The following is a 20749-nucleotide window of genomic DNA, read 5'->3' as shown; positions in this document are numbered from 1 at the left end:
CATGTGTCAGAAGGCATCAATTAACTTATGACCCTATAGTCGTGGCATCAAAGGCTGGGGTCTACTGCAGGTGATGGGTCAACCTGGAGCTGACTGCAGAAGGATGGATCTGCAGGCCCATGGTCTAGATGTAATAGGTATTAATTAGCATAACGTGACAGCTAATTCTTGCCATTGGATTGATTCATTCAGCCCATTTTTACAAGTGTCCAAATGTAAACTCCAGGATTGTTCCCTCCTTAATAGGATGTTCTGGTAGTTGCCCCATCTCTTGGGGCATTTGATATTTTCTATGATCGTCCACTTGAAGTCTTCAGGAGAGTGTCCTTCAGACATGAAACTGCCACACTGCCACTAGAGGTGCAGTGTGTTTGCCTGTCCTGAGACATGATCAATGTTCGATCATGCATTTCCTTAATTCCCGTGTTGTCATGCCAGTGTATTTAAGATGGCACAGGCATGTGATCATATAGACGACGCCTTTAGAATTTACAATTGGTAAATGTCCAAACGTAAACTCCAGGATTGTTCCCTCCTTAATAGGATGTTCTGGTAGTTGCCCCATCTCTTGGGGCATTTGATATTTTCTATGATCGTCCACTTGAAGTCTTCAGGAGAGTGTCCTCCAGACATGAAACTGCCACACTGCCACTAGAGGTGCAGTGTGTTTGCCTGTCCTGAGACATGATCAATGTTCGATCATGCATTTCCTTAATTCCTGTGTTATCATGCCAATGTATTTAAGATGGCACAGGTATGTGATCATATAGATGACGCCTTTAGAATTTACAATTGGTAAATGTTCTCTGCACCCACAGCGTTTTCCACCCTATATCAATTATGGTGCTTCTCAAAGTTTGAGCACACATGGAGCATTGTCCGCACAGGGAGTGACCTGTAGGAGGAGTCATGTTCCATAGTGTATTTTGTATCTGCTGGTTCTCTAAATCTGAGAGTGTTTTGACCAACTTGTCCCTGAGGTTCTGTCTCCTTTTTATGCAAGCTGTGCTGTTGGTACATTGCATTTTCCAGGTTTAAGGATGGCCCAGAGTTTTTTACTTCCCTCTTGATTCTGCTCAGCAATGGTGAATAGCTGAAGACCGCTGTGATCCCATCATTCTCATGTGCTTCATGGTTGTGTTGTTATAGGGTCATAGCTCTTGGGATGTTTCTTGCTCTCTTGTATGTATTGTTAACTATTATTGTCGGGTTTCCCCGTTGGACTAGTTATTTTTAAAGGAGTTTTGCCTGTGTGGTATAATCAGTGGTGTCAGTGCATAATCTCCGATATCTCAAAAATTGCCCGAAGGGCAGGTTATCTTTGAGAGCTTGAGGGTGGTAGCTGGAATAGCACAGAAGGGAATTCCAGTTGTTGTTTTTTTTTGTAAACTTTGGAGTAGAGACCTCCAATGTTTGCTGTGATCTTAAGGTCCAGAAAATGGGTTTCCATCTTGGCCATATCCAGGGTGAAATTCAGATTGGGATTTTGTTCATTGAGCCAGTGACTGAAGAGGGTGAGTTTGTCCTTGGATCCACTGAATGTTAGGAAGATGTCCTCAATATATCTTTTCCACACTGTCAGCTTGTCTCTGAATGGATTAGTCGTGGGATAAATGTGACTGCATTTGAAGTTGTCCACATACAGATTTGCCAAACTTGGGACAAAGGTGGCTCCCATGGCCGTTCCAGATATCTTCTGGTAAAATGTGTTATTGAACAAAAAGAAGTTCCTCGTAAGGGCTATCTCGGCCAATTCATGAATGAATCCTGATGGTACACCATGTAAATCAATGCCTGATTCTAAAAGTCTACGAACCATTAGTGTTCAAGGAATCTATGTCCATCATCATGAGGCATTCTTCCTCTGGATTGAATTCTAAGGTGTTGAAGAGGATAAGCACAGTGGTAGAGTCCTTTATGAATGATTTAATTTTTGGAATCTCGTTTTCAAAGACAAAATCTACATACTGTGACAACGGTTCCAAAACTGAGTTTATCCCTAAGACTATAGGGTGGCAAGGTGCTGGTATAATCCCTTTATGGATTTTCAGAAAGGCGTGTAGCACAAGCAAGCCCTGTGTGTGGGTGTAAGAAAAGCCACTTCTCTGGCACTAATATACCCCTCTGCCCCTGCTTCCTCTATTATGGGTGCAGTTAGTGCTTGTATGTTATTGGTAAGGTCTGTTGGTAAAGTCTGATAACTGGTCTGGTCTTGTCAGAGACAGTTGACTATGTTGTTGTAATCAGTGACCTCTAGGATGACTAATGCACCCCCCTTGTCTATTAGTTTGATGGTAATGGTGGTATTTTGTGCCAAATCTGCAAGGGCTGCCAGCTGGGGCCTCGTGCAATTGTTGTGAATGAATGGAACATCCTGTTCTAATCCTCAATCTTTTTCTGTACTGCCTGTTCGAATGTGGTGTATTCAGCAGAATTTGTGCTTGGCGGGGAACAGAATTGTGATGCCGGGCGTAAGCCTGTCACATCTTGTTTCTCTTGTGTCTTATCTGCAAAGTATTGTTTGAGTCTAATTCTGCGCATTAGTTGTGCCCATCCACCCTTCTCTGAAACGGGTCATATTGGGCAGTGGGGATGAAAGAAAGCCCTTTTTGGAGTATCTCTTGTTCGGCAGTCGTGAGTGTATGTGAGGATTGATTCACTTTTAGAGAGGAGGGGGTTCTTGAGGTATCATGCCTAAGCCCCTGCTCCAAGTCACTCTCCTAAAAAAGGAACCGTGGGTATATTGCCTTGATTGGAGCCATTAAAATGTACACGTCTTGCTAATCGGGCATCATCACCAGAGCTGGCGCTTGAGTTTGAGGATGACCATGATCTATTCAGGTTTCTCTGTGTATTCTGGAATCTCATTTGGGCAGCATCTCGTTTCGTCTGTCTGGCTTCATCCATGAAGAAGTCTTCGGTTACATATGGGTATATTTTGACATGTGCAAATGCCAAGAGGTCCTTTTTCAGTTTAATGACTTTCCTCCTTAGGTTAATGTCTTTAAATTCCTTAAGTGATGTTTCCAGTAAGTCTAGTTTGGCCGTGTATATCTCTAGTGATAGTTTGGTTTTTAATGCATCACTTTTTTCTATTAGTTCCCACAGGAGGTGTTCAGGCACTGACTTAGCAGTGTTTATAATTAAGACCAGCCAGTCAATGGTACATTTATTAGCGATAAATGATCAGTCGTTTCGAAATTTCAGATTGTCTAAGAAGATGCTGGGTTCAATATGTATAATGAGGCCACTGGGTGCTGCATGGCCTTCAAGTTTTCTGTCATCAATGTCCCATGCAATTCTGAAACAAGAAGAGACCCCTAGCGCAAGGGTTAGTAGACTTGCATGATTGTGTTCAAGAAAACTGTCTCGAGGACCAAAGTCTAATGACCAACAACAACATGGAGGCGTGCTTAACTTCCACACACAAGGTCTATGAAGAAGAAATGTGTCAGGGGATACCCACAGTTTATATGGGTGGGTGCTCCTACCATGTTGATAACAACAGAGTAAAAGAACTAGTGGTTGGTATTGGGAATACCTGGGTGAATGATACCCTGGAGCCCTCTGATGGTTACAAGATAGGGCCCCAAAGTAGTCAGGTTGCAGAGTTGATGGCTGTTAATCAAGCCATCCTCACTACAGTGCACCACCAACTCAAAGAACTGGTCATAATCACTGACTCTCATTATGTCAGGAATGGGTGTGTGGTGCACCTGATTAACTGGAAGAAAGGAGGCATACTTTGTGCCAAAAGTAAACCCCTAAAGCATGCCAAACTGATCCAGTAATTGACGATCTGGTGACCACCAATGACATGACCATCCATTGAAAGAAGATAAGAGGTCATTCCAAGATAGAGGGGCCAGATGAGACTGGGAATAACATGGCTGACAAAATGGCAAAAATTGGAGAACGTCAGGGGATTTTCATAGAAACAGAATCCCTTCTGGGGGAAATCCAAGTTGGTGCTCTCATCAGGTCACAGACTCATGTGAAAAGTAAACTCTCAATTGCCTAGTGGAGTATAAATACCCCAGATGCAGATTTGATCACTGAAAAGAAAGAGGACCCAAACATTTGGAAATATTATCAACACATTGAAGACCCCATGAGTTTTCCTGAAACAGAGTCAGATCCTACCGTTAAATAAGATCTCCAGTTGTTGATAAGGGTTTCCAAGATGTTCCGGATCTAAGATTGTTTGTTGGTAAGGAGAGCCCTGTCTAGCTGTGATCAGTATGTGGTACCTAAGTCATTCCCAAGCCTGATATACAACCACGGCCACTGCTAGTCATAGGGGGTTTCACAAGACATTAGACATCTTGTGAGGGATTCCCTACTGGCCACACATGGGCCAGGACCGCGACACTTACCTAAAGGGGTGTCTTGTGTGTGCTCAATTTCAAACCAGTTCACTCACACACAGAGGTCCCCTGCAAAAAAGGGGAATGACAGTGCATTGGTCAGATTTACAAGTTGATTTCATCGGGCCAGTGATTTGCTCCTCTAGAGAAAGCAAGTACACGTTGACTGTGACATGATTTTTCACAAAGTGGGTAGAGGGTCTTCCAGACCCAAACTGTAAGGCGGAGACAGCTGTTGTACAAATGATCAACCACATCGTCTCTCGTTTCAGCCTCCCACAAAGGATTGAGTCAGACTGAGGAAGCCATTTTACCAGTAAATTGATGGCAAAGATGTGGGAGATTCTAGTCTAATTTTTGACTAATTACAGTAGTGGACTTATGTCCAAACCTTTGAAAGTGTGCAAGGGACGGGAGGATTCCTAGGTAGAATCTTCTTTCCTTCATCATAGATTCTAGGGGTAAACAAAATTCCACATTGTCTACCACCTGGCCTCAAGCAGGTGGGTAGAGAAATATAACAAAACAATTGTGAGCATCTTAAAGAGGTTTGTGACAGAATCTGGACCCAGTTGGGACGTCCCATTACCATTTGTCCTGACGGCTATTAGGTCTACACCGTCTTCTGCAGCAAAGATGTCTGCATTTGAGCTCATGGTCAGATGAAAAATGGTGTTACCTCAGAATCTGCTCTACAGAACTCAGGAGCAGACACTGATAAATGTGTCCAATACTCATGAGTACATTGAAAATATAAGGAAGCACCTCCAGCATGCTTTTGCCTATTCTCAGCGCAATTTAGTAAAGTCGCCTGAAGGAATTAAGACCTATTATGATCTAAAGACCACCAAGAAAGAGTGTGAAGTAGGGGACAAGGTTTACCTGTACAATTTTCAAATGAATAAGACCAAGGAGTAGAAGTATCTTCCATCTTGGCATGGTGCCTTTGAAATTGTAGATAAAATATCACCTGTTGCCTACAAGGGCCGTATCGCAAAAGGAGAACAGACAGAAGAAAAATTGGTCCACATCAATCAGTTGAAAAGCTGTTTTCCCTGGACCACTGGTGCCCTGGAAGTTGATTTGTCACAAGGCCAGTTATGACTTGTGTGTTTGGCCCATTCATGAAAGAATGGGATGAGAGCGAGACACTGAACACCAGTTGGATATTCCTGTAAATCCTTGCTTTGCAGTTAACTCTGGCTGCTGTGCCCCTGCAAAAATAAAATGTTTGAAAAAGGCAGCAACAGTGATGAATGAGGTCTCTGCAAAAACATAATGACTGTGATGAATCAACTTCCAGGGCACCAGTGGTCCAGGGATGAATATCGGTTTCTAAACCATCAATCAGCTCCACACCTCTAGTACACTATAAGGGAACCCCAACAGATTGGAAAAACAAGTAAATTATAAACCTCCTTGTCCAATTTTGGTAACATGGACGGAACGGCAGGCTTATCTCTGGAAGGTCGTGGATCATTGGTTAGTTGCAACACAGCAAAAATACAATTATTACCCAATGATAAAAGGTACTGTCCAGTAAAGGTTGTATAAAAATACCTACTCTATTATTATTCAACAAACAGTTCTAGTGCACTACAAAATGCAACCCACACTGTAAAGGAATGCATAGGACAGACAGTTTCAAGAAGGAAAATTGAGGCACTGTTGATACTACAGAAGGGTAGTCAGTAAAGTAATTAATTGCAATAGTTCAAGGTTACCTGGCTTCAGCACAAAGTGAGCAATGGGTCATAACATGTCACTAGGGACCTTCGGAGAAGGACCAGGGGGACAGAATCACAATGTACCTTGTGCCTCTAGACATTCTTGTTGCTTGACAGTGTAGAGTCAGTTTCAGGGCACTTTGCAGTTTCTGCAACAGAGTTCAAGACGGGAGACCGCTCTGGGTACCAGGCGGCAGGCTGTTTGGTGAGTGAGGCTGGACAGACGGCTGTAGGCTGGCCTAAATGGTGTCCCAGGGTCAGGAATCGTTGTCTCAGTGCTGGCCGGCAGGTCTGAAGCACTGCTGGAAGCATCTTGAATGGCATGAGCAACTGTGGTGTAACAACAGTCAGCAGTGCAGTCGGTTGCAGCTCGAGGGGCTGGACTGGCTCAAAAATGTCCTTTAAGGCAGATGGCAGTGAATACTTCTAGATGAAATCCTCCTAGCTTCTTCACTGGGCTTGTGTCATCCTTTAGGGCGCACAGCCCAAAAGCTGAGGAGAGTGTTTCAGGCAACTACCTTGTCCTTAGTTTGGTTCAGAGACTCTCTGGCACTTCCCACCTAGGAAGCTTGCTGCAGAGCATAGCAAAGTATGCTGTGCACTGGCTGGATACCGGTTCTGGAGCTGCTGGAGGGTCCTCTTGATTCAATGTCTACCTCTGCTCCCTCGGAAATGTTTAGGGGAGGGATCTTGCTTCCCTCTTGGGAAATCCTGGCCTTCCTTCACATGCGGAAGCTATAAGGCAGACTGTACCTTCAGCCAGGGCCTAAATGAGTTCTTCCTGTTACTCCTTGCAAAGTCTTCAGATGATCTGCTCAAAAACGGGCCTCTGCCCTCTTTTAAAGCCAAATGGGCCACAGTGATTAGTGAAGGCTTAGCCTACCTTAATGAACCAATCCTGGGTCCCCACCAACAATCTCCTTTATGCATGAGGTCATAACCAGAGTGCTTTGGGACATAAAAGGTAAAGGAGTGAAAACATGCAATACTACGTCCCACCCATCTTCCTGTCTGTTGTGGATCAAAGGGTCTCTCTAGTTAATGGAGTTTTCTGTCATTCCTGATTAAAGCGGCAGGCCTCCGTTGAAGTTGTGGCTAGAAAAGACTTTCTGTCTCCATCAATCCACACACTCATACCTTCTGAATGGGGTCACCCTGCGGGGGTTGCCTATTGTAAACACATAGTCCCAAACATGACAGGTCACTGTCATTGATACTTTAGGGTGGGAGCTGGCTTCAGGTTGACACATTGCATATGAAAAGAATGTTGTGGTTTCCTGTCTCCTTTGTTTTTGACTGTGCAGTCAGGCCCCATGTGGGCCTGTTTGAAGTAACTCTGTTAGTTTGTTAATTAAGTTAATTGCTGCCACCATCTGCAGTGGGTCAACAAACAGACAGGACAGATCCATGAAGCCTTTGAAAGTTAATTAGGCTGGGCATGGCAGGAGGAATGTTTTGGCCCTCCCCCTTCTGAGATGCATTGTGTACTCCAACTGTCAGATCCCAACTAAATATGACACAGAGGACTGCGCCTGTAGGCTGTGTCCACCCAGAATACATGGGTGTATGTGTATGTTGTGCGGTGAGCAAAGGAAAGTGTGTGCGGAATAGCCCCCACATTTTCCAGAGGTTGATCTACCATCGTTCAATTTCATATAAAACATCAAAAAAGCAAGCCCAGGTGAGCACACACCCACGGTGCGGATGGTCGAATTCCTCACAATGACCTTTGGGTTTTTCTACTTTTTCAGTGCTCTGAGGTAGAGTTTTACCTTTGTTTTCTCTATTGCACCTGATATGATCAAGGATGGGCCGGGAAGCATCCACATCTGGGGCTACCTAGCAGATTGAACTACAGCAAACCAATGCATCAAATTGCTGGTCACATGACAACAGGATGGGCTGTAGCGGTTTATTATACGGTCACAAACAAGTCAGGGATCTCCTTCCCCTACAATGAACGGGGGGCACAATAAAAACACTTTTATTTCTATAATACAGGTCCTTTTTGAGAAGGCATCCGGCCATCTCGCACACAACCCCAACGAATACCCAGTGCCCCAATGGACTAGGAACAAGGCCTGTGTGTATTAAGAAGATATTTATTAATTAGAATAAACAGCTTACATCACTGAACAATATTGTGGCAACATAAAACAAAATAAACATTTGTAAGTAGGACACTGATATTACTCAAGAACAGACAGTGACAAGAATGTCCTTTTACATCACCCACCAATACAGGCAAATAACAGTTCAAAATGCACAAAGAAAATTAATGCACACAAAGTGACACTTTTCCCCAAGCAACCCTCACACGACAAACATCTATTTTGACTTGATTCCTTTGAATCGAAGGCAGTGGCAGGGAGTGGGAAGCACAAGGGAAAAATCGGTTTTGCTGTTATGCTCACAGAAATAATATGGGAGACAGAAAGGAAAGGTGAAAATGTGTTCGCAAAACACAATGGTGAAATGGGTTTTTTAATTATTTATCACAACTGATATGGGAAAGAATAGAAAGAAAGGGAATTTGTTTTTCTTACACTAAAAGGGCAGGCAGGGATGTGGGGAATCTTAGTCAGCACACAATGTGAAAATCAGATTTTGGGTTACTTGCAGAACGAGGAGACAGAGATGCAATGGGAAAAATGTGTTTTGCCACACCTGACAATAACACACAGGGCTTTAAATTTCTTCTCAGAGCATGATGGGAAAATAGATTTTGGGATGTTTAACACAATGGCAATGGGAGAAAGAAATTGCAAATGGGAATTCATTTTTCAGAACACAATGGACACAGGGACAATTTTGTTTTCACTTCCTGAGCACACACGTGTGAGCAGGGCTGTGGGTTTAATTCTTTTGGCAAATCTTTATGACTATAACGGCACACAAAACACTGGGAAAAGATAGTTGGTTTTGAATTCCTCCAATACAGATCGCATGAATTCAATAGGGGAATTAACTGATTTACTTGGATAAATATGCTAAGGATCTACACAGGCAATGGGGGATTTTTCAAATGGACAATAACTAAAATACACAGGTAAGCAGGGGATGGGATTTTTCCATGGGGAAATATCTAAGGCAATGTTGAAAGAATATAGTGCTTATACAATCTATGGCTTGGAGTATTTCTACTTACAGGAGAGGTCTGGGCTGGGCGTCAGAGTGTCAGGGCACACTGCTGGGATGCCAAAAGGGGGTCAGTCAAGGTCTCTGCTGAGTCCTCCAAGGGGTGCCAAGTCAGCTTCTAAATCTCCTGTTTCCTGTCTCCACTGCCAGATTAGGTCTCCCTCTGCTGGGATGTTTCTCCAGATTTTGGCAGTAGGTCACCTCATGGAATTAGTGGGAAAAGTCGTGCTCTGAGGCAAGTTAGCTTAGTTACAGGGCAGATGACATCACTCATGTGTCATGATTCCCGCAGAAGGGATTGGCTAATGCTCACTACCCAACTCACCCCCTGAGTGCTGATAGGACACAGGGATGTGGAAGTGCTTTGGGACTCTAAGGGAGGAGAGACCTTCATCATCTCCCTGTGAAAGGTAGGCTGGGTCATGATTTTGCACTTAAAATCTCACTATTTTGCAAGTACCCTTAACTTCCACGGTTTCACTGATAAGAATGCATTTTTGAAAACTACATTTTGCTGCTTGTCCAATGACACTAATCAGAAGTCTGTATGTCGTTCATGTGCAGAGCTACAGTTTTTCTTCATTTACTTCAGAGCCATATCATTGAAAAACATGCAATTTTACCTGTGTCATGTGAATTATGATTGGCATGATCTATAAAATGTTTGCATGCCTGGCAATGACAGCACAGCCCAAATCACATTTTCATTTATAACTTCAGTTATGTTTATCCCACCAAAATCGTTTTTAGATGGTTAGAAGGGGTTAACTTTCACCTTTCCAAAAATCCTACAGTGACTGTGGTGCAATGAATATTGTCAATTTTACACAATAAAATACATTTCTCCCCTTTTACACAATGGGCAGCCAAACCACTCCTTGGCTCTGGCCCCCACCCTTGCTCTTCCAGTTTTGTTTCTCTTCTTCAAGTATGTGACATCAAGAGAGGGATCTGTGTTTAGATTATCCTACCCACTCCAAGCGCTAATGACCACTAATGCACTTTTTTATGGATTTGTGTGACCCGGAGGTCATAAATGCTGGAGAACAGACCTGCCTTTATTTGGTCCACCCCGTGAATTTGATCGCAAAGTATCTGATTTCTTGTATTTATAAGGGAAGGCACTGGTGTTTGGATTTACAGGCTAGGGCTTGGTCTTCAGGACAACGAAGGGAAATAATTCAGTTTCAGCTCTTGAAAAAAGCAGCACAAGGCCTTTCAAACTCAGCCACAAATGGCCTTTTAACTCACATTTTACTTTTGAATAAGCTCTTTAGAATGCACTCAGTTTTAGTATATATAAGTGTCCTCCAAAGTTGTCCATTGCATACAGTTGTTAAAGAAGAACAATGTAATCACACTTTTACTGGCTTTGGTGAACATTTTGCTTTGCAGATTGTCACTTTGGAGGAAAAACGTAATGTCATTCTATTTAGTTCACACATGAAAGAAACTCCATTTTACTGCAGGTGATTAACCCCAGTTCAGCATCACATTATAGACTCTGTGCACTGTTGTTTAATATTTGATGGACTTGTGATAGACAGAAACCAAGTTCACATTTTGAAAGTCTTGCAAACATTTTGCTGAACATATTATTATTAGTTCAAAGGAAAAAATGAAATGATAGGTATTTGTTTATTTCACAGTAAAAAAAAAGGTTTTGTTTCATGCAACGGCTTGAAACACAATCTTGGCATTTTCATTTGAGATTCTGGGCACTGCGGTTTCTGAGAATGTTATTTCAGCTCTCTAAGATTTTGCCAAACATTGACATGTGTCTTTCCTTTATGCAAGACAGTTTGCATCTTTAAGCATCTTGAGATTTTGAGGCCTAAGTTCACTCCTTTTTGCTTTGATTTCATAGGCCTTATGTTAGACATCATCTCTGTACAAGTCCAGGAATTTGGTGAGTCCTTACAACTGAGTCTGGCCTCTTTAGTTCTCGCATCCAGGGGCTATTTCACCACAGAGGGCCCTTTTATCCAACCTTAGGCAACAAGGCAAGTGCCAGAAATACTAGTCTGCACACACATCATGGAACTGAAAAATGTGATTATATGTGCAACTGATCCGCAGAGAGTGAGGGATGGATGGATGGGATGGATCATTTGAATGATCCTTGGATCAATACTTAATTTCTATTTTAAAATAACCGTATATGTCCCCAAAAGGAATGTGTAGAAATACCGCCATTGACATGTTAATTCTCGATGCCAAAACTATGGGTTAATGCATTACTTGAAAAAAATACATGTTGATGTGTATAATGTTAAGAGACATTTATAGCCAAATTTATGAAAGAGGGTAAATTAAAAATTAAAATGGATCTCCGTAATATTCAGAGCACTCATGTTTCCCCACACAATGTGCAAGAAAGTCATCCCGTCCTTTTTGTCTTGGAATTCTAGACGTTGTAGATGTCCTACATTTAAAATGGGAAAGAAAAAACTTCAAGTCCCAGAATTCAAAGGGAAAAAACGGAACTGGGTATACTTCTCACGCAAGGCAGGGGGGGGACGTGAGCGCTCTGCAAATAAAAGATTGAGGAGTGGCAATGATATACTGAGAAGAAAGCTGGGATATTTGTATTAAAGTGCGGAGTGGTGTGCGTATGCCGTCACGTGCGTGCCGCAGCTGTTGCTCCCTGAACAAACCACGCTTGGGTGGTTATGATGGAGGACCCCTGCCTACTGAGTATCCCCTTGCGAGGGGTTGAGGAACGGAAAAATCGACTAAGGCACAAGGGATCTTCCGAAAAATGTTAGTTTAATTCATTCAGGACAACAAACAATAAGGGTGACGTGGCCAAGAGTTCGTATCGTACTTCTGTCCTTAGACGGGAGTTTTCCTACAACTCGAAACGCGCTGTTATCCGCAAAGTCTGGAAATGGCGAAAATTACAGGAAAGAAACGTGCGTTTCAAGCACAGACTGCACTGCACTGCGAAGGGAGCTTGCAATACACTCCCGCAACCGAACGAGAGCACACAACCACTCTGCACAACATCACCCTCCACAAAACCTCTCGCTCTAGTACACGTAAGTGTCGCGTGGTGCTTGCTCAGGGGTGCGGACAGCATTCTAAAAAGTTGGCCAATTGGAAATCGTGTTTAAAAAAAAAATGCATCAACGACAGAGTCGTGTCCAAATCCATAACGAGGTGTTTTAAACAGACATGTCCATCCCGCATCCAATCCCGGGGCGCGCGTGGATGATCACGGAGCTTCCGCCGTCCTGGGTAAGCGGGACCCGCCGATAGCGAGGGGTCAAGTGCGGCTGCTCAAATATTTTTCTTACAAAATGACGGATTTATTAGACAAATAAGTGGTCCGGCTGATGCAAAACCCCCAGTGATTGAATTTTGACGTTGAGTCAACAACAACCTGGAGTGCACGAGCGCTCCCAGATTTAGCCGTGATGCCGAAGATTACTGAACAAATAGAAGTCACGGGGGAGGGGAAGGGGTGCATACAGATTTCGCCGGAGCTGCCCCTGGCACCCCGCGCCTGACATTCTCCGCCATATGCTCCCTCTGTGCAAACCGCGCTCTAATTAAAAGGCAGGCGCGTGCCTCCCCGTCTTCTAAGAGTAGTTAAAGCGGCCCCTCCTTTCATCCTGATTTTTAAATAAAATCAAATCACCACAAGAACCCGTGGCCGGGCTCGAGACCGATTTAAATATTTGGAAATTTGAAATACGTATTATATGATAATTAACAGTATTATTAATTGTACGAATTGATAATGATAATACAGTTTCGTAGTTCTCTAAATACCCCCGATATTACCCACCTCAATGCGACTTGTGAATTTGAAAGACTGACTTCTTGAAATAATTCTGAATTTTAAATTGGCACTTTCGTGTTTGCACTAATGTTATCGGCAAAAAAGGGGTGTTTCAGTGAGGATTTGCACTTGTGACCCGTGTTTCAGTTTCAAGTGCACCGACCCACTGATCCTTCTTTCTACTAGGGTTCGCGCGGCTGGCGCAAGAGTTGCTCTCTCCTTAATGTTTGTGGAATGTACACGCTTAGAAGAAAAGGTTGTTTCTGCCTTCGACAAAACTTGCTCTCGGAGGGCAGTTGCCGCGCTCGACGCTGGATGGGTGTGGCGTGAATGTTCCAAAGTTGGTGCTCTGCGCACCCAGGGCTCTGGCAGGCGTGGAATTGCTGTTTATGGGCAATCTACGCAGGGAGCTGGCAGAGGTTTCCTTCCCTCTGCCCTCTCGTGCTGAGGGCACTCCGGCCATCGCCCCAAACCTGAGCACGAAGGCTGTCCACGGTGTCACGAGGGGACGCCAAGCAATGATGCAGAGAGTGTGCTGGTTACTGGGGCGGGCGCTGTCCTGCGTGCTGAGTGCACACTGTCCCTGCTCTGCTAGGGGCAAGCTTACGGGGCAGAGTACTCTGCACTGAGGCTGGTGCCGGGTGCGAAAAGTTGGCTTTGCTGTCGGGTGCACACACTTCTGGGGTCGAGGTTTAGGGGGCCGCGGGGTATCGTGCTGAAGACATGGAGATCAGAGGCGGGTCTGGCGCTGAGGACAGGGAGTGCAGAGAGACTCCTCTGACGCCCGGAGATAAGATCCAGGGGCGCCGAGTAGGCGGGTGCTACGGGGCCCGATACCCCTCCAGCCAGGCCCGTGCCAGGAAAAATAAAAGTGTACGCCCCTGCTAGGATCAGCTAGGTGTTGAAAGTGTGATATACTAGGAAGGAGTTAGGCGTGTTAGCGTCTGGGTGTTGTCCTTAGGCATCACTCTTCCGGTAATATGGGACTGGGGATGAGGGAGGGCTCACTCTTCTAGGGCTAGGTAAAGTTAGGCGGGGTGCTGCTCTCGTTGCTGAAGATACACGCATCCCCCATGTTAATGTGCGGGACCTGTCCATGGTGCTACCCCAGTTCTGGGTGTTGGATATGTCCGTGGTGTTGAGGGCACACTCCCGGGTGCTTGGAGGGGGAGTGCTATGTATGGGACTGATGGTGTACTCCACCAGCAATAGTCGCTGTGAGCTGCCCATTGCGTTGAGGGCATGGTCTTGCTAGGGGTGGTGCTAGGCGGTTCTCTGTCCACCATGCATAAGAGTGGGTCGCTGGGCGCTGTCCGTGGTGCTGAACAGTGAGAAACTGCGACACGTGCACCTGTCTGACAGACCTTGCTTGAGTGAACGCCGCTATTGGCCGAGCTCTCCACTGCGGATGTTGCCTTATTGGCCAGTGAGCGAGACTCCACTGTGATGCGCATTCTTGATTGGTGAAGGTGAGAATGCTGCGCCATTGCTGCCGGTACACTGTGCAGTTGTGCACGATTGTGTGAAAGGGACGCCCCACCCATAATCGTTTCTGCTCGACTTAATCACTTCCCTTGTTCTCACCAATCACTCAAAATAATCTCCTCTTCCCGGGGACTTTGGTGGAGCCGATAGGGGGAATTCTTAATGAGCGGAGGGGCGCACACGTGTCTCATTGGGGGTGGAGACGGGGTCACGACTGCTTACATTAATAGATGTACTCTGTCTTGTATAGTGCCTCATGCCCGACATGACAAGTTCGTGGCACTTCATTACGGCAGATGGCCTACGATGCACGTCCGTCGGCCTGCTTTGGGCTTGGCATTTACAGAGTGGTGGCGTGAGGCCATCACCAGCCGCGGAAGCATAGATTTAAATGTATCTTTTCCCGCCTGGCAGTGGTATGGATTTAGATGTCTCTGGGCAAACAGCCTGCAGCCCAGTCGCAATCGACCCCGCGTGCGTCCGATTGCTGAGATGGTTGAGAGCGGCGCCTTGAACTTCTGCATAAAGTAAATCTATGGGTGATATGATACGATAGGTTATTTATAACGCGCTTAATACCCAGAGGATTCTAAGCGCGAACCCGGGGACAGAACCTGTGATGCTCCGTGTGGCCATGCTTCCAAGGCGAGCACGTTACCCATGAGCTATCGTCCCGAGGTGGAGCCTGTAGGGGTAGATAGAAAAGGAAGGCGTTGCAGAGTAAACTCTTAAGGCCCTGGCCAGATACATTGGATGTGTCTGTCAGCCGTTGCCATTTGCGGTTACGCTGCTGCATGGATAAGGGGAGATGTCCAACAGGGGCTGTAGCATTGAGAGGGGCAGCCTGCCTCTACCGGTGGCTCACCTGTGAGGAGGAATGTTTGATCACACTGTCTCTTGGTGCATGTATGACACATATGCAGCGGGTAGGCCAACGAAAACCAACAGGATATGGACATGTAAACACGTGTATTGGCTATTGAAAGATTGGGTGTATTCTAATATTCTGATATTTCTCTGTGTCCATATGTCTTATCCCACGTTGCACTTACTGGTCGAGGGCAGATAAGCTCGGCTAAATGCGCTACACTCACCCGCTCCTATATATATATATAATACAAAACACACACCCAAACACACACACACACTCACACATATATACATATATGACAGAGACAGACAAACTAAATTGGGATATATATGTATATATATATATATATATATATATATATTAGCCAATTTAGTTGTTTGGTGTGTGCTATGGTGTGTGTGTTTGAGGATGTTGGAGGCATACAATTTAAAGTGTAGACAACTAGAATGTCTGCTTATGTGGGGTACAGTTTTCGAACGAGTTGACATGTAAATACTCACACGCACTCAGTCCCCCGCACGCACAGACCCACGCGCAATCTACGTATGCATTTAACACATTTCTAATTCCGTGGCTTTGCAATACTCCCTTCCAATATTCCCGCCTCGTGTGTACTTTCCTATTACCCCTTTAGGATGCAAAAAATAATGTCAAATTAAAGCGAGTCCTCGGCTCTTGTCTCCTCGCAGCCAGTGCCGCGGAGCTCCTAATAAACGCAGCTGGCGCGCCGCCGCATATAGCCCGGCGCAGAAATAATTATTGTCCTGCCTTGTTTCATGTCAGGGGCCTCTTCGGCTCATCTGTCATGAAACCAATTTCACTTTATTTACATCCATTTGCTGGTTTAATTACTGCGCTGATGAATAGCCCGGAGGAATGAAGTTACGAGTCTTCGGAAACCCGAAGCGACAGATAGGTGGGTTCCAGCCTTTCACCAGGAAGTGGGCTGGACGGTGGGGTGCAAGAGGGCGGTCACTGTCTCCATAAATAGCCGTCGAAACCAGAAACGACCCCCCCCCCTCTCCCAACTCTATCCCTCTCAGACATCCACACCTGCACACTGACACACTATGACGCGCGCTCATACAGACCCATACTCAGGCACACAGACACCATGCCACAGCACAGGCAGCCACACCAGCACACGCACCGGCGCACACATACACGCTGATCAGACATCCCGCTATCCACCACACAGGGGTATACACACACCTACAGACAGGAGCGCAAACACACATCAGCCATTTTCAAACGCCACACACAACACAAGCTCACACAGTGGCCCTCATACACAGACGCACACGCTCAAACAAACACACACAGTAGACACAAAAGGGCACTTAAACATACAGACGGACACACACGGACATCCAGCAGAGGCACGTGCACAGAGCCGAGAGGCGGGCGCCCACACACATGAACAACGCGCTGTACTGACACCAGGGAATGCCCGCGACCATGGCACGTACACACTCACTCCGGGAGACATGATAAGGAAGCAGGTGCACATAGGATTTGAACTACACACACAGAGGGTGGTCAGCGGGCAACGCCGCACGTTTGTTTCGCTCAAGGTTCACACAGTCGGGTGCAAAAAGTGGCGACAAAAATGACCTGCAGAGTATTCCCGGTGGCCTCGTGGCTCCCAGGTCATGACCCCGGCCAATCCGCGTGCTTGTTAAGCACCGTTGGCGCGTAGGTCCCGCGCAGGCAGTGTGTGTGCGTGCGTGCGCGCGTGTGTGAGAGAGAGTGGCTGCTTTCTTGGGCATTTTAATAACTGGTGTCGCACCTGAAGCCGCCGGTGTATTCATCGCAGCCTGGGCCCGTCCTGAAAGCAAGGCAGCGTGATTCGGGCTGTTCCTCTGAGGGGGCGCGGGCTAGTGGCCTGCAGTATTATCCGCGGTGCAGCACCACACATCCTAGGCAACGAACGCGCCTTGTATACATGCTGCTCAGGCAGTAGTTATCGACTTTTCACTGCCACCTTGTTACTCGGATGCTAAGCGCCTAGAAGCATGTTGAGGGGTTTAGTGCCATTTTACAAATCCACTTGTTGGATCGCCCCAATTCTTGACTCTTTCATCCACCCAGTTTCCCATTCACACCTTTACTCAACCCGCCCACCAGTTCCCCACCCTGACAGTCCCTTAACCGTTCCCCCACCCACCCACTCGCCCATTCAGTCACCCATCTACCCACCTACTCACCCACTCCCGCACGCACTCCCCATTGACCGCTCACATTAATGTCTCCCTGGTCGTCACGTTGTGATACCATTGTTGTTTATAAACCCTTCCGTTTCCAGCACGAGCATTGCCCAAGGTCACTCCATATCAATACCTCTCTCATAAGGAAATTACTTAAAACTCCGCACTTTAGGTAGTGTACAGTATCAATCTGAATTACAGCGCCTACAGGCCCCAGGGCTAAAGCGCTATATGAAGAAGGACATAAGTCATCCCCTCACAGGGGACAGTCAAGTAGCCATCTCGCGGGCTAGTTTGGGTAATATATGGACATCGGAATGTTCATTCTAAGTGTGTTTCTTTCGCACCATTGAAAGGCCAGGTCCAGATCGGTTAAACGGGTCCAAGTTGCGATATTTTGCATGTGTCGTGACATGGTGTTGTCTGCCTGCTTGCTGGTAGAGTGCTGCATTTTACTACAGCAAAAGGCCCCACGCACGCGATGCATCCGCAGCGACGGGGGCCGGGCTGTTCCGGTGATTAATGGCCCCGCGTGGCTGCCGGGCTGCCATATGGCGCGCGGCGCAGCCTGGGCTGGCACCCCGGGCCTCCCCTCGGGCCATGAGCATATTAGAGGCTCGGTGCAGTCTGGAGAGACCCCGGCTCGAGAAAGCCCCCATGGCGGAGCACAGCCTGCACACTGACCCACCCACCATCCCGGCGACCCTCTGCAACTTGATACCACACTGACCGCTCCACAACCTCCCAATGACAGTCTACACGCCAGTCCCTCGCCACTGCATCCCGGCATCACACACACACACACACACAACGGGCCCAAACACTCGAGAAAACCTCGCAGTGCCCCCCCCCCTCGAAATCACAACCTACCCCTTTGATATGTTCTTTTCTGCCCACAGCTGTCGTGTCCACAACGCAGCGGAGACAAATGAACGTAACACTTCAATGACAGGAAAAAAGAACTCTTTACAACACAAAATGCGTGTGTACGCGTGTGTGAATATTTACACAAACAAGAAGAGTCCCGCCCACTGTTTCAAAATGTGAAAAGTAAGTACATTAACTGCATTGTGTGTGGTAAGGGGCCGCGTGCATTACGGGTCAGACGTCCTGACCGCCCAACACACATTTATCTGAAGAAAAGAAACATGGATTAAGAAGTAACCAAGTCTGGACAAGAACCAGGCAGAGCCAGCAAAGACTGAAGGCACTGCAGTGGTTTTAAAAAGAACATATAAACTCTTAAGGGAAGCAACGTGGCCTGCAGTGCGGCACAGCCAGGCCGAGCGCGAGCCTCGCCTACACGGACACCGTGCAAGGGGCCGCGGTGTGGGCAGGCACGGAGGGGCTGTGCCTGGAGCATACCGCCCCCCCCCCCCTTGCCTGCGCCTCTCCCCCTCCGAGGGTCCCTGTTGAGAGCCATTAAGCATTAGCCACAACCCGCGCCCCTCGTCTGATCCCGGCCACCCGCCTAATGTGGCGCTTTGATGGTGTTTTATTGGCAGCCTCGTGCCTTTAGGCGGAGGAGAGCAGCCGGGGAAGTAAAGTGTCATCAGCCAAGTGCACACCCTTTCTCCAAATATATCACGGCCCTGGTACCCTCCTACGGCTCCCACACGCTGCCCTGCGCTTTCCTCCCCCACAGACTGCGCACGGCTACGCAATGTTCTCTTTTCCCAGAAACAAACCCGCCACCCCATTCATAACAGGAGCAGCCCCTCTGCCAGACTCATGTGAAACGCAGAAGCCCGGCCTCAAATGTGTAAACATGTTTCTTCTGGACGCCCTGCGCCCAGTTAAGGCTATTCTTCAGGTCAAGACTTGGGCGAGGAAGTTAAGCTCCGGTTCGTTTTAAATGTGTGCCTTCTCTTAAACCCCCCCCCCCCCCCCCCCCCACCGCTTATATGAACAGCGCGTCTAACGCAACACTGCACCGGGTGTTAAATTCTCCTCTGTTGCCTCCGAAAGACGAATAAATGGAGCCAAGTAGTGCGTCTGCCTCGGAAGCCAACAACGAATACTGAGGTTGTCCTCGCTGTATAGTCCACGCCGGGCTGTTCCCACGTAGCCCCATCTTCTCCCGTCCCAGGGCTCCCTCCCCTCCCAACTCGGCTTTAATAAAGTCACACAGTTGCACGGAATTAACACAAATCATTATTAGTTATTCGGCTTGTCTTCTCTGCGACTCGCGGACATCGCATCCCAGCCCATCTGCCGCCCCGGCCCTCCCAGCGACAGACCGCGGAGAAAAGAAATGTCCTTACCCCGTTACAGCGCGCCTGCCTTGGCAGCCAAAAGCTCAAGAAAGGCAACGCAACCCGAGCTGTTCCTCGCCACTACGCGACTGTGGCTGTTTGCACCGGCTCTCCCTCTACAACAGCTCGGTGGCCGCCTGAAAATATTGCATTTTATATCACCAAAGGGCGATTAATATTGCATTAACTGTATTTAACATTTCCTTAAGCAGCGGTAATGCGGGGCGAGGAGGCTTTTCGTTGCAGAAGGCGCGAGACCTCGGAATCGGTGGAAACAGCGTAGACGCGTGGGCGCTTCAAGGAAACACGCGAAGCGGGCTTTGTTTTGGGGGTGCTTGGGCTTTTTGGTTGCTATAATGTTATGGTAAGGTGCGCAGTGTTTGAAGAGGGGGTCGAGGGGGGGAGCCAGGCTAATGGGCTTTTTAAAGGATTCTGACACCGTCTGGAGACACCCAAGTCTCTGCCTTCATTAAATGTTTATTGTCAACACTGCTTCAGTGGGAGGAAAAAAGTCTGGTGTAACTAAGTGAATTTCCTCTGCTGGGTGCTGCCAGCCTCTCTTCTCTTCTGATCAATGCCCGCTAGAGTCTACCAGGAAGAGGGCGCGGCCGGCGCGCAGGTGATGGCTGCACCCACGCTCAAGTGCAGTGCGCTGCGTGTTTTCGCATCGCCGTATCTCGAGTGGCTGAGGGGTGCGAGTGAGCGCGCGTGTATGTGGGCGTGGGTGCGTGCGTGCATGTAGCAGAGATTTCTTTAGGAAATGTGATCGCACTCCTTTCTAAGGAATACTCGCTGAAGGTAAAAACTCAAAAGAGGGAAGGCCGGCGGGTTTATATTGTGGGCTGCTGCGGTTCTGTGGAGCTGAGCGGCCGACGGCTTGCGGGCACAGGCGCCAGGGCCACGGGTAAGCAT

At 47.1% G+C, this 20749-nt stretch overlaps 1 long non-coding RNA gene across 1 annotated transcript in view; it reads right to left on the bottom strand.

Annotated features, from left to right (window-relative positions):
• Nucleotides 1-20110, bottom strand: part of LOC138528414 (uncharacterized) — a 384004-nt gene extending 363894 nt beyond the window's left edge. Inside the window, exon 1 of the long non-coding RNA XR_011284137.1 lies at nucleotides 19847-20110. This is a non-coding gene — a long non-coding RNA (uncharacterized lncRNA). The remainder of the gene's footprint in view (nucleotides 1-19846) is intronic.
• Between the last annotated feature and the right edge of the window lie 639 nt (nucleotides 20111-20749).

Source organism: Ambystoma mexicanum, chromosome 7q (assembly GCF_040938575.1).
Source record: "Ambystoma mexicanum isolate Mex_15411 chromosome 7q, UKY_AmexF1_1, whole genome shotgun sequence".
NCBI lineage: Eukaryota > Metazoa > Chordata > Amphibia > Caudata > Ambystomatidae > Ambystoma > Ambystoma mexicanum.
This window is presented reverse-complemented; position numbering and strand designations above follow the sequence as displayed.